A 15162-nucleotide genomic window follows, 5' to 3' on the forward strand; every position below is an offset into this window, starting at 1 on the left:
CTGGAGCTTCCTGTTGCCACTGATGGCTGAGACCATCTTTCCCTAAGCTCTCTCTCTTTTTAAAAAATAAATTTATTTGTTTATTTATTGGCTATACTCAGTCTTCGCTGCTGTCCACAGGCTTTTCTCTAGTTGTGAGCGGAGCTGCAGTACCAGGGCCTCTCGTTGCGGTCGCTTCTCTTGTGGCTGAGCACTCTAGGGCGTGTGGGCTTCAGTAGTTGCGGTTCCTGGGCTCTGGAGCTCGGACTCAGTAGTTGTGATACCCAAGCTTAGTTGCTCTGTGGCATGTGGGATCTTCCCAGCCCAGGGATCGAACCCAGGTCTCATGCATTGGCAGGCGGATTCTTTAACCACTGAGCCACCATGGAAGCCCTTCCTAAACTCTTGATCACTTCCAATCAGCTGTCCCCACGCATCTAGGGCTCCAGTCTGTGTCATTTTCTGCTCTGTGTCCTGTGCCCAGCACGCTGCCAGAAGCACAGTAGATGTACCTTCATTGAAGGAGGAGTGGGTGAACCTAGGTAGGGCGTGGACCTGCAGGGCCAGGGCCTCCGTCCCGGGGACACCATCTTCCAGCTCACCTTATGATGGGTCCCCAGGGGTCAGCGCCAGGCTGCCTGCAGCTCCCACTCAGGTGAGCACACGTGCCAGAGCCAGGCACTCAGAGAACCCCAAGGCTCCGAGGTGGCTGGCCACTTGGCATCCTCAAGGCCCCTTGTCTGCCCGCCAGCCTTCTGTTCACCTCTCCTGGCTCAGCTCCCATGTCACTGCCTCCAGGAAGGAGTCCCTGATCTCAAGTTGGTCAGCGGCCCCTCTGGGCCCCCATGGACCCACAGCACTCTGACCCGGCTCAGTAAGGTTTGCAGAGACTTAAATAAAGGGAAAAAAAAAAAAAGCCACACAGCACATGCTTCTCTTCCTACCTCACCCAGAGCTGGGGCCAGTGACAGAACTTCAGAATGAAGACAGAGGGCTGGGGTGGTGTGTGCTGTTCCATAAGCAGGAAAAAGTGTGCCCTTAAGAGTTCTAAAACATGAAACTTTTCCCTTTCTTCCCCAGTCTCTCTTTCAACTTATCATGGTGTTTAAAAACATTTGTTATTTAATGTCATTCTAAGAAAATGTTAAATGATAAGCATTGTGCCATTTCATTCTTTACCTTTCATCTTCATATTGTTCAATGCCAGTTTTAAATGCAGCTGAAAGGGAGAATTTCCTGGTGGTCCAGTGGTTAAGGCTCTGCACTTCCTCTGCGGGGGGCACGGGTTCGATCCCTGGTCAGGGAACTAAGATGCTGCATTCTGGGAGGCATGGCCAAAAAATTAAAGAATAAGTAAATAAAACTTTAAATGCAGCTGTGAGAACATTTAACTCATGTGAAATCTCCTTGAAGTTACAGAGTTTATATCATGCTTTGTACATGTCTGTGTATTTTATTCTGACTCCAATAGTGGAAACACGGTGCAAAACCAACTCAACTCTCTTAATTTTTTATATACACACATTCGACCAACTCCTTTGACCTTTGGCTTATGATGTGTAAGGAAGGACCAAAAGGAAAAGAAACTCTGAGTTGCCCTGTCTTTTCTTTTCCTTCTATGTCATCATTTTTAGCGTGAGTGGTTGGCTCATGCAGGGAAGTAAGACAGGATATGATAGGGTCCCCTGGTTCTTTGTGATTCTTAGAATGTCATTGCCTTTGGACTTCTCTGATGGTCCAATGGTTAAGAATCTGCCTGCCAATGCAGGGGGCATGGGTTCGATTCCTGGTCCAGGAAGATTTCACATGCCTCGGGGCAACTAAACCTGTGCATAGCAACGAAGACACGGCACAGCCATAAATAAATAACTGGGGGAAAAAAAGTCACTGTCTTCTTTTTGCATTCGAAACAAGTTCTGGTTTGAGCAGAAGGCAGGGCTTCTCCAGGTTGCCAGCAGCCCCCTCATCTGGCATGCTCACCTTGCACTTGCTTTGAGTCTCCTGCTCTTGGTGGATCCACTGGAATTTCACACCCAAGTGGAAGGGGTACCCCCCCTGTTCCCGCCCATGCTCATTGTCCTGTTGGACTTCACTTACAACACACGCACACATCCAAAGATAGAACTATTTAGAATTTCCAGATGGCAACAACAGTGCATTTAACTGAGTGAGGAACCCTTCTGAGTTCAGGGCTCCGCGTGGCCCAGGATGTGGGTCCTGCCGAAGGGAAGGTTGGCTCCTATGCCTGTAGACACATCATCAGTGCCCACCTGCAGGGCTGAATTCATTTTGGTGCCAAAGGGAGTCTGAAGAGCCCTGGGGGGTTTGCCTGAAGCCCCCACCCCAAGGCTGGTCAAAGGCATTGTCCCTAACTGGATCCTCCTCATGGACCCAAACTTTGGTTTCAGGAGCCCGTTTTCTGCTCCTTCACCCTCCCCACCCCCCCAGGCTGGTCCTCCTTCCCAGAAACCAGAGACCTGCCTCCCCTGCGTCTGCGGCTCACGGGTTGTACATCCTCTAGTAGGGTACCTCCCCTCTCTGGGTCTCATTTTCCCTGGGGTGAGATGAGAGCTGAGAGCCGCAACGAGAGCTGAGAGCTGTGATGACGTGGCTGCTTCCTGGACTTGCCATCAGCCAGGCCAGCGGCGGGGAGGGGTCCTTCTCTCTTGCCCACCTCTTTGTCAGACGTGGGGATGCTTTTCAGGAACTGTTGGTGTTGACGGTCAGGCAGCCCCTTCCTGGGGTGGGGTTGGGGACATTCATCCCCAAGTCCTACCAGTTGAAGTTTCTGCTGACACCGCTGTATTTTCAGCACTGGCATTGTGCTTGTATTTAGGTCAGGCCTATTTTAATTCCACTGGGACCAGGGCTGGGCTGAGACCGCCTTCCGGGCCTGACCCAGAGAAGTACTGGGTTGGTTCAGCCCGATTGGGCTGCTGAGGGTTCTGTCAGGGGAGGAGCCGGGAGGTGTGGAGGGAGATGGGACTGGACAGGTGACCCTGGCCCCAGACCCTGGCCCACCTGGAGCCCCTCCATCCTGGCCGGATCCCCCAACACACACACTTAGCTGTTGAGGAGGAGAGAGACTCCTGGACGGAGCATCCAGGGCCAAGGTTTCGATCCCACCAGTGTGCAGTATGATTTTGGCAAGTGATGCCCTCTCCTGCCTGTTTCCCCAGCTGTGTGACGAGGGGCCTCTGGATGACCCTAGCCAGCATCACAGGGGCATGCTAGGTCCTCGCGTGTCCGTGCTTAAGAATCCAGACTGCAGTCCTCACGCGGCCACTTGCTAGCTGTGTGACCTTGTCAAGTGACGAGACCTCTCTGTGCCCGAATGGCCCCAGCTGAAAAAGGGAGATAAAAATAGGACCAATCTCACGAGGCTGGAGGGAGTGAAATGACAGAAAACACATAAAGCGGTCACGTGGGCCCCGCCTGGAACTCGGGAACTGCTCGGCAGGAGGGAACTGGCAGTGGGGGGTTATTTTCATCACCGACGTCCCCCCAAGGTGCCCCTCAGCTCCCAGCCCCCTGCCTTGGCCCAAGCCGGAGCCACTGAGGCCAGGCGTTCATTGACATTCTGACCACCAGCATCCTTACCTGGCCTGAGTCAACCTACCCACATCTATCACTAGATCTGGTAATTAAATACCCTTGATGGTTTTTTATTGGAACAAGGCAGGACCTACACATGACTTGCTTTTTAATTAATAACCAGCCTCTCTCCTCGCTCCCATCTCCTCCCGCTGCTGTCCTTGAGGACAGGCCAGGGTGAGGGACCCAGAGTCATCCCGGGCCTGTTTGGCCAGCTCTGGAGGGAGGCATGCAGTCATTCCTGACACCTCTCCACCCCCTCCCCCGAACATGCCATGTGCAGAAGAGCTGCCTCTGGGTAGGGCCAGGTCCAGAGGAGGCCCCTCTGACTTTGGGGAGCGTGTAGCGCTCCGGGGTGGCTAGACCCACAGACGCATCCATTCTAAGAGCAGGTGCTAGAGGAGAAGTCTCTGGAAGAGCAGACAGCCAGCCAGCCTGGCTGGCCTGGAGGCGCCGAGAAGGTGCCTTTGAGCCGCTAAAGTGAAGGATGACGTAGGTCTCCTGGTGGAAAAGAGGAGACGCGGCTCCCGCAGGAGCAGAAGGAGCCCGTACAAAGGCTCTGAGTGCGGGCGCGGAGGCTGTGGCTATTGTGCAATTGCTCAGTTCTGTCCGACTCTTTGTGACCCCGTAGTCTGCAGCTCGCCAGGCCTCCCCTGTCCTTCACCGTCTCCTGGAGTTTGCTCACAAGAGGGGATGATCAGAAAGGATGGTCCCTGGGCTGGAGCGCCAGGGAGCCCTGAGGCTTTGGTGGGAGAAGAGTCTGAGGGAGCAGATAGGACAGGACTTGAGCGCAGGACGGAGGGTAAGTCTCAGGGCAACAGACAGCAGGTCGTATACAGAAGAGCCATGGGGTCAGATCTGATATTTAGAATCGTCGCTCGGGTGTCCAGTGTGTGAAAGGGACTTGTGGGCGGGGACTTCCCCGGTGGTCCAGTGGTTAAGACTCCTTGCTGCCAACGCAGGGGGTGCAGGTTCAATTCCTGGTCCAGGAGCTAAGAATCCCACAGGCTACACCGTGCTGCCAAACCATTAAAAAAAAGACCTGTGGGAGCCCGACTGCAGTGGGGATCCCAGGCTGTCAGAGCTGGGCCCAGGTTCTGAAGCCTGGATGCCCTACCTGGGACCCAGGAGCCTGGAGCCCCCCCAAGGCACAGGGCCCGCTGCTCACCTCCAATCCCAAAGCTAATTCATCCTCCTGTTATTTTTAATATAGAACCTTGTTAAGGTTCAGATAAGCATCTCTGAGCTGGGCTCCTTTGCATAATGCCCCTCAACGAACATTTCTAAGGTACCAAAGAAGAAGACAGCTCACACACCCCCAACTGGGGACCCCCTGGCTGGGGGAGGAACCCCACTTTGCTGGTTAGGAGCTTACTGCCATCATCCTGAAAGCTCAGGCCCAGATGGGGTCTCACTGAGCCTGACCGAGGGCCCTCTGCCTCTCCGGGACTCAGTTTCCCCTTTGTGAAATAAGGGGGCTGGTGGTGTGACCTCTAAGGAGTTTTGCCTTCTCCTGGCTCAGAAACCACAAATTGTCTCTTTCCCTCCCAGCAACCTGTAAGGGCGATGAGGGTGATGAACCCATTTAACAGATGAGAACAATGAGACCCAGAGAAAGGGAGGGATTTTGTCCAACATCACTCAGGGCTTCAACATCCTTGCATCTCATGCTGTAGGGCCTCCTGAGGAGGCTCTATGAGACCCCAGGGAATCTGGGGAGACCAGGCCCTCACAGAAAAATGAGGAAAGGAAAACCGAGGCAAGAAAAGACTATGGTCCCTGAGGGATGGGGCAGCCAGAAACCCTTCCTTTTTGTTCTCCATTCCTCAGCCCCAACTCACCTCCTCCCAGAAGTCTTCCTGGATCTCTCACTTCTCTGAGCTACTTCATCCTCGACTACCCAGGTTGCCCACTGACGCCTGATCCTCCAGGTGGTCCTCTTCTCCCAGGCTGCCCTGATCTCCTTGATGGACCACGTCGTCACTGAGGGCAAGTAGGTATCCCTAGGTCTCCAGGCTTCCTGAATCCCAGTCCCACCAGTGGCTGAGCAGACAGGGCTTGCTTGCTTGCTTGCTCAGTCATGTCTGTGTCTTTGCAACCCTTTGGATGGTAGTTCACCAGGCTCCTCTGTCTATGGGATTTTTTCAGGCAGAAATACTGCAGAGTGTTGCCATTTCCTTCTCCAGGGGATCTTCCCAACCCAGGGATCAAACCCGAGTCTCCTGCATTGACAGGCAGATTCTTTACCTGATGACCCGTTGAGGAAGCCTGATTTGGTCATCCTCAAATGCCTGCATTCCCAACACACGGCAGGACGCCCCCTGTGCCCTGGACACGTGAATGAGTGCCAGTCCTCAGGCACTGACATAGGTCACTCTTCATGGCCGGACCGGACACTCCCAGAGGGCAGGGACAAAGCGGTCACCTCTTTTTGATCAACAAATCCTAGCCCAGGATTTCCATGCATGCAGCTCAGTTTATGGGCTTCCCACGGCTCAGTGGGTAGAGAACCCACCTGCCAAGGTAGGAGACACAAGGGACGCAGGTTGGATCCTCGGGTTGGGAAGATCCCCTGGAGGAGGGTGTGGCAACCCTTTCCAGTACTTTTGCCTGGAGAATCCCCATGGATGGCGGGCTACAGTCCATAGCATGGCAAAGTGTCAGACTCAACTGCAGGACTGAGCACGCACGCACGGCTCAGTTTGCTGTTGGTGATCCATAAGGCTTCTGGGATTTAAGTTGCTTTGCTTCTCAGGTCCACGTCTCCATCTGCAAAGTGAGAGTCCTCAAGCATTCCGTGGTGCATCTGCTACGTGCAGGGCCCAGTGACGGACCCTGGGACCCGCAGAGGAAGCGGCTCTGAACATCCCTGTCCTCTCAGAGCCCAAGGCTAGCTGGGGAGACAGGACATCCAGGAATAAATACCGGGCAGTTGGATGGATGCTCTGAGGAGGGCAATTAACAGGCCGTGGGAATGAGAGACAGAGCAAGGGAGGGGGTTGGGGACACACAGTAGCTTCTGAGCTGGACCGAAATGATGGGAGAGGAGTGAGGCCAGATCAGAAGGAAATGCCCGAGGACAATCCAGGAGGCAGAGACAGTGGAGGAAGCATCAGAAGTAGTGAGTGGTCCAGCTTGACCCAAATGTGGGAGAGAAGAGAGGATGTGGCAGGCTTACTGGGAACAGCCCTGCAGGCGCGGGCAGGGGTGGACCGCAGCCCTGATGTTGGGAGGACACGATGCCGTTTGTGACGCTTCTGCTTTTGGTGTCCTCCCCATATACGTTTGTTTGTTTGTTGGCTGCGCTGGGTGTTCGTTGCTCCACACTGGCTTTGCTCTGGTTGCAGCAAGCAGGGGCTTCTCTCTAGTTGCGGTGCACGGGCTTCTCGTTGCCGTGGCTTCTCTTGTTGCAGATCACGGGCTCTAGAGCACTCGAGTTCAGTAGTTGTGGCCACGGGGGTTCGTTGTCCTACAGCATGTGGAATCTTCCCAGACCAGTGATCGAACCCGTGTCCCCTGCATTGGCAGGTGGATGCTTAACCACTGGCTGCCAGGGAAGTCCTTCTCCATGTACCCTTGACCCACCTGGCATCAACTGCAAACAGCATCCTGAGACTCCACCTGAAGGAAGGGTCTGGGTCCAGGTACTACCTAGAAGGGGGGACCGTAAATCATGGAGAGGCAACAGTTGGAAGCTGAACTCCCCAGCTGCCCCTGCTTGGTGGGACGATCCTGAGGCATGAAGCCAGCCACAGATCTCAGAATGTTCTAAGCCCCAGTCACCCCCAAACTCATCTGCTCACGGACACACTCTTGACTGGCTTTTCTTCCTGTTTCACCCCCTCACGGTCATCCTGGGTTACCTCCCAATCACTTGTACCCAAATCCTTGGGGAACATGAGCAAAGATGGCCAGAATCTCCTATTTCTCTCAAATTGACTCCTATTTAAGAAGCATCTGAGGAGGGTGGAAATGGCAACCCACTCCAGTATTCTTGTCTGGAGAATCCCATGGACAGAGGAGCCTGGCGGGCTACAGTCCATGGGATCGAAAAGGGTCGGACATGACTAAGCGACCATCACTCAGGAGGGTGGGGCTACAGAAGGCCCGGGGAAGAGGGATGTCTGAAATGATGATGAGACACCCCAGAAGTAAGCATCTGTGGTAAAAGGTTGCATCTTCACCCTTTCATTTATTCAGTTATCTCAACTGTACCTCGTTTCAGAGAAGATTTAAGGCCACTTTCAACAACACGTTTAGCACTCACGTCAGTGGGGTCACCCCGTGCCTTATCAAATGACATCGTGCCTTTGCCGTGGCTTGGCCCTTAAGGCATCACTTCCCCCTCCAGCAGTGTACCCTGGGGTTCAGTGTGAACCTTGCTGGTTTGCCTCGAACCCCTCTGCTCAGACAAAATACATCCTTTCTGGTCTTTGCTAGGTACATGAGGGTAAGTTTCATGTACTGGGTTTTAATCTTTTTCTTATTGACTTGTAGGAATTCTTTATATATAATAGATCCCAATGCTTTTGTGTAAAATTTAAAAATGTGTAGCTATATGCACTGCAAATCTTTCCCCAAACTGAGCTAATGTTCACTTCTTTTCAATATTTATTTACTAAAATAATTTGATTATTTTATTTAGTAGAAGTTTTATATCTTAATTTAGTCATAGTTGTCAACATTTTCCTATAACGTTTGCACTGTTTGCATTTTTTTTTTCAGAAAAAATGTTCTATGACTGATTGTGTTGGTGGCCTCCAATATTAATTTTACCCTTCTGCCTTAGTAACAGAATTCCAGTTTTTAGCTGAACATATTGCCACTCAGCTTAGAGACTACATTTCCAGTCCTTTTCCCAGTCGGGTATGGCCATTAGACTGATATCTGGCTGATGGTATGAGAGTGAAAGCATTTTGTGGGACTTCTGGGACATTTCCCTTCCCTACCTTCTTCATTCTGCCATTTAGAATGTAGATGTGATGTCTGGAGCTCCAGAAGTTATTTTGGACTTTGAGGCAACCTCAGAATGGAAGCAACATACTGAATACAGCAGGGTAAAAGTTAGAAGCCTAATTCTTGGTATCACTGTGAATCAGTCATAACAGTTTTTCTGGTTTTGTTTAGTTTACTCTACCTACATCTAGAGTAATTATACCTGAGATATAAGTGATATTAAATAAGAGAGAGCTTACTTAAGCCACTATTGCTTTGAGTTTTTCAAGTTGAATACATTTCCCTATCCTACATTTTCTTTTACAAGTTTCACAACTTTACTTTCCACACATACTTCTTTAATTTGTCCGCAGTTGATTTTTGCTTATGTGGGAGGTGGGAATCTAATTTTATTCTTTTTCCATATGGACAGCTAATTGTCCCAGCATCATTTATTGAGTAATTCAAAACAAAGTAAAAGGTGTTTTGGAATACATTTAGTAAAAAGTTACTCAAGACCCACATAGATAGCATTGTAAAATTAACTTTGGGACACAAATATAAAAAAAACACTTAAATACAGGGGCTTCCCTGGTGGTCCAGGGATTAAGACTCCGCACTTGCACTGCAGGGGGCATGGGTTCAATCCCTGATTAGGGAACTAAGATCTTGAAGCCCTTGAAGCTTGGTCAAAATAAACAGACAAAAAACACTTAGATAAATGGAAAGATACACCATGCATACAGATGGAAGGATAATTCATGGATGGGAAGGTAATTCTCCCTTCAACTAATCTATAAATTCAATGCCACCCCCAATCAAATCCTAATGTAGGTTTTTCCAGTTATATTTGCAAAGATAAACAAAAATAGGTTAGGAAATTAGGGAAAGTAAGACCAAGAAAAGAAGAAAAAACCAGAGGTGATGGCTCTTGCAGTTGTCAGAGACGGGCCACAATTTCCTTATGAAATTTTTGGCATCTGATATATGGAGGGAAACATCTATTTTTATCCAAAAGCTAAGAGCAGACCACTTCCAAGCAGGAGATGTGGATTCTATGCTTGGCTCGGGAAGATCCCCTGGAGGAGGAAACGGCAACTGGCTCCAGTATTCTTGCTGGGAGAATCCCAGGGACAGAAGAGCCTGGCGGACTACAGCCCATGCGGTAGCAAAGATTCGGACACGACCGAGTGACTAAGCAACAACATTAATGAGGTAAACACAGTTGTTCCTGGGAACAGTGGAGACACTTAGGGGGTGACAGCTCAGGGGCTCAGGGTTTCTTCGGCAGGTGATGAAAATGTTCTAAAATTGGTTGTGATGAGTCACACAACTCTGTAACTATATGAAAAAACCATAGCACTTTAAATGGATGAGCTGCATGGTATATGAAATAGGTCTCAAGAAAGCTGTTAAAAAAAATAAAAAGAGAACAAAGAAAAACACACAGTAAGGTGTCATACATGTGTGGGTGTGAACCCTGAGTCTTCCAGGCTCTCAATAAGACCCCAAACTCAGCGGGGTGACTTGCAGAAATGGGTTGTTATCTAAAAGTCTTTAAAAACCCAGAACATCTCCCAGAGTCGTGACCTGGGATGGTAGGTCTGAGCCCTCTGACTGTGATAATTAGCAGGCTGGCCAGACCTGGTCTAGGCCCCGGGAAAGTTATATCCTCTGCCTTCAGGAGAATGCTTCCTTTTTTGCTTTTTTTAAAAAAAAATTTAGGGACTTCCCTCGTGGTTCAGTGGTTAAGACTTCTCCTTCCAATGCAGGGTGTGCGGGTTCGATCCCTGGTTGGGAAGCTAAGATCCCACATGACTCTTGACCAAAAAAAACCAAAACATTAAAAAAAGAAGCAATGTTGTGACAAATTCAATAAAGGCTTTACAAATTTTTTAAAATTTTTATTGAGGTATTGCGTACAGAACACTACACACAACACCGTGTACAACTTATCGGATTTCATAAACTGAATACTTGCATGTAACCAGCATGAAGGTGAAGAAATAGAATTTTCCATGCCCCCAGACATCCCCCCATACCTCCTCCTAGTCACACCTGACTTCGAACAGCATCGATTATTGTTGCAGATTTTATTCTGTATACAAATAGGATTGTACAATATGCACTGTTTTGCCTGGCACCTTTTAACAGATCTATTCCTTTTTTAAAAAAACTGCCTACTTCCCTTCTGTTCTTTGTTGCTGGGGGTGAGGGGTGGGAAGGAGGTGAGACAAGCCTAAGGAATGGACATTCTAAGGGATCCTGGTGACTGGTGTTGGTCCTGGCAGGAAAGGGCTGGGGATGTGGAGGTAATCTAAGGGTGGCCTAAATCATGAACCCCAAAGATGACCTCTGTTCACAATAAATTCTGAGAGAGCCAGCTGCTCCTTGAGCCTCAGCCCACCGGGAGGACCTTCACACAGCATCCCTGCACGGCAATACATGAATAGTGCCCCCTGGAGTTGTGCAACACGGTGGCTTGGCTTTCAAGCAGCCTTTCAGAGAACAAGACTGGACCATCCAGGAAATGAGTGTCAGGGCAGCCTGGTGTAAAGCTGGGCCAGGTTCTTGGTGAAGACAGTCTTGTCCTCCATCACCAGCTAGAGGACCCCAGCATCAGTCCCCACTGAAGACCAGGGGGCATGCGGTGGGACCTCCCGCCCAGCAGGCCTCTAGGTCCAGCCATCCTCCTGGCAGAATCTGTTCTGACTCCAATGCTGTGGGCGTCAGAGACCATGGATTCTAAAGCATGCAGGTCCTTAATGAGAGCCTGGGTGGCCTGGCTTGAGATTTGAGGCAACCACGTGCTTCAGTAAATCAAGGTGACATTTGCAAAGAGGCTAGGGAGTCTCTCGAGTCTCTTGGAACAAGGTTTTGGGAAAAAGCAGCAGTGAACGGGGAGAGGGATGCACGGGGCTGCCTGAGGGGGCCTGCAGAACAGTCAGGAGGATGAGACAGGATCTCCGAGTAGGGCCACGTGGACTCTTGGGGTGAAGCAGAGGCTGGAGCCAGGAGTGGGGGAAGCAGAGAGTGAGAGCCTGGACTCGGCCATGTGGCCCCGGTTGGTCACCCCTCCGGCCACTCAGGTCACTCCTATGACCTCCAGCAACTGTTTATTCTCCTTGCATCTCATCTGCTCACCTTTCAAACAGGGTTGATAACAAACCTCAAAACACCAGTGGCATAGGGTTTAACGAGGATGAATGCCGAGAAGATGAAGAAAACATAATCCCCGAGAAAAATGATGATTTTAAACTGAGACAATCAAAAGCGAGTGAAGACGTAGAGAATTTTTTGAAATGAGAAAGAAAACGAAGATGACAGCTTTAAATTGTGTATATATAACACAAAGTTGTAATCAACCAGGAAATCGGGCTTAAAGGTTACCCTTAACAAGAGATGAAAGTTAAGAGGTTTAAAATTATGATAAAATAAAGTGACAAAATGAATGTGATTTAAGATCGAAGATCAAAGCCTAAAGTCTGAGATTAAAAGATTAAACTTGGGAAAGGTAAAGAGGTAAACAGTTTCAGGAGATGCAAACGACCACCCACGAGATGAAGAGAGATTTTTCAAGGGGACGGGACCCTGGATGAAGATGTGACTTTGAGAATGAAGACAGTGCTGTTTACCTTCTAAACAAGAAGTAACCTTGAAAGAGGACTAAGAGAAAAACCTTTTTAAAGGGAACAACATCAAAAAGCTTGGAGAAGATCATAGATGTAGAAAATAAACTGAGATTACAAGTCAGTGAGAACAAATAAGAGACTTTTAAGTGGCTACATTTTTAATTTTTTTAAACACCTAGTATGCACAATTGTCTGGAGAAGGGAATGGCAACCCACTCCAGTACTCTTGCTTGGAGAACCCCATGGACGGAGGAGCCTGGCGGGCTACAGCCCCATGGGGTTGCAAAGAGTCAGACATGACTTAGCGACTGAATAACAACAATGCACAGTTGTACATTTATTTTTACTTGTTTATTTATATTTGCCTGTGCGGGATCGTCATTGCTGTAGGTGGGCTTTCTCTAGTTGTGGAGAGTGGGAGCTACTCTTCGTTGCGGTGCGAGGGCTCCTCATTACAGGGGCTTCTCTTGTTGCGGAGCACGGGCTCTAGAACCTGAGAGCTCAGTAGTTGTGGCACATGGGCTTAGCTGCCCAGCAGCAGGTGGGATCTTGCCAGACCAGGCATCGAACCCATGTCCCCTGCATTGGCAAGTGGATTCTTAACCACTGGCCGCCAGGGAAGTCCCAAGGACTACATTTTTTAGAACAGAGGGCAAACCTGGGAACGTTTGGAGCGCAAGGAAGATGACCGTGAGGAGGGAGAGATTAAAGCTTTAGGTGTGTGTCTCAGGGTGGGGATAGAGCCATCCGACAATTGTTTACTGAGCATCTACTATGTACAGGCACTGGGCTAAAAGTGAGCGATGTGGATGAGCAATAAATACCTAGTGCCGGCCTCTGGGAGAGGCAGGTGACGCACAAGTTCAGACTGTGGTCTCTGCCATGAGGGGCGGGGAGCGTGCAGGAGGAGAAAAACATGTGTGTGTGCTTGGAATGGTTTCTCCAAGGCTGTGGGGTTTGAGCCAGGATCTGAGGGCTGAGCCCTGATGAGGGTGACGGGTACCTGGGGGAGGTCCACGCAGGACTGAGGGATGAAGGATAAGAAGGGATGAACCTAAAAAAAAAAAAAAAAAAAAAGAAGGGATGAACCTAATGACGTCTAGGGATGCACACCCGGTTAGGGGGAAGATGAAGATGCCCCTGGTAAGTTTCAGGCTCGAGGCTTCTGGGAAATTGGAGGCCAAGTTGTCTGCATAGGTCAGAGGCCAGGGTGATCGAGGCGACCGGGAGAGGGAGGCTGTGAGAGGTGTCTAGACGGGTGCTGGGGCAGCCCTGGAGGCAGCGGGTCCTTCCCTTTGCTGGGACACCCAAGGGAAAGAGCAGAAAGCTTTGCCCAAGGTTCCAAAGAAGATTCGAGAACTAAGTCTCCTGTTATTCACTCCATGCCATACTGTCTCCTAAATTTACACTGGGCCCCAAACTTCTGAATTAAGACATCTTCCAGCCCCTTTTGGGGAGTAGGAGGAGGAACAGAAAAAGTACGCCGAGTTGGGGCTGGCCAGGAGGACGGGATGAAAAGGTTGAGGACAGAGATTCCATGTCTAGGAGGCAGCTCCACGGAGCAGGGTAGGGCCAAGAGTGAGGAGGGGCACATTGAGACCCTAGGTGCTGCAGAGTGGGGAGGCCACAGTGATGCCAAGCGGGGATGGGTTAGGTCTCGGTCTGCAGGGTCCTGGTGATGGAATGAATGTCCACCCCCAGCTGGCCTTAGTCCCACACAGATACTCGCACAGAGGCTGGAAGCAAGACCGCGAGGCCACAGGGGCAGAGCTGTAGGGACACACGCCGGGACGTCTGGGCCCGCATTCGTTCTGGTTTGTGAATGTGGCTATGTGCCTTCCGGGACTCAGTCTCCTCCTCCCCGTTCACGGTCAGTGGATGGATACGCGGCGGAGAGAGGGCCGAGGGCGACACCTGGTGGTGAGTGGGAAGCATCGCAGGCTTGGCCAGTTGGATGAGTCCCCAGGCAGTCAGCGGTGTGTGTTTCATCCACAGGCCAGTTTCACCCCCAGTTCCCTCTGGAGGAGACGGCCAAGACCTCCCAAACGACCTCAAGGGTCCGGCTGATGTCTCCCCGGGGAAGGCAGAGTAAAGAGAGGAAGTGGGCCAAGAGAAATCCCAGTTCCTGAGACCTGCTTCCTTGAGGAGACAGATTTGTGTTGGGAGGAGAGGATGTCACATTCGATCGTCACAACCACCCCATGCGATGTATTTCACTGTCCCTACCAAAGAGAGAGGGACAAACGTGGCTCTGCGAGGTTTAGGGGTCTGGCGAAGGTCATAAACCTGGTAAGTGGGTAAGTGACTGAAATTCAAAACCAGACCATCCAATTCTTTTTGTTTGTTTGGGGATTTTTTTGGCCATGCTTCACAGTCTTCTTGTCTGGAGAATCCCATAGACAGAGAAGCCTGATGGGCTACAGTCCACGGGGTTGCAAACAGTCAGACATGACTGAGCGACTAATACATATCACAGCTTGTGGGATCTTAGTTCCCTGATCAGGGATCGAACCCGTGAACTCAGCAGTGAATGCACAGTCTTAGCCACTGGACCGCCAGAGAATTCCCCATGCTGTCCAATTCTTAAGCCTTCTCAGGTTCTTTGCACATCCCTGGGAGCCACTCTCCAAGGGCCAGGGCTGTGAACATCGGGGTAGAGGTGTCGTGGGGACACCCCGTCCTCTCTGCAGCCCCCAGCAGCTCAGTCCCACACCCTAGACACTGCTGCTCCAAGTCTTAATCTTCTCAAAGATTAAAGGCCCCCAGGAGGAGGGACCCAGAGAAATGCTACCCCCATCCCTGCCCAACTCACCATTCCCAGGATTTCCTTTGTGACCCTGACTCCTCACACCTGAGCACTGTTCTCCCCATGTACAGTGAGGACGCTGAGGCCTTGCCCAGAGCTGCAGGCGAGTTAGGGGGGCCAACAAAAGGCACGCCCAGTGGCAGGGCCAGGACAATGTGAACACCAAAGTAAATAGCAATTGTATGGGATAATAACACAAAGGACAGCATAACTATC

Source organism: Dama dama, chromosome 10, assembly GCF_033118175.1.
Source record: "Dama dama isolate Ldn47 chromosome 10, ASM3311817v1, whole genome shotgun sequence".
In the NCBI taxonomy this organism is placed as follows: Eukaryota; Metazoa; Chordata; class Mammalia; order Artiodactyla; family Cervidae; genus Dama; species Dama dama.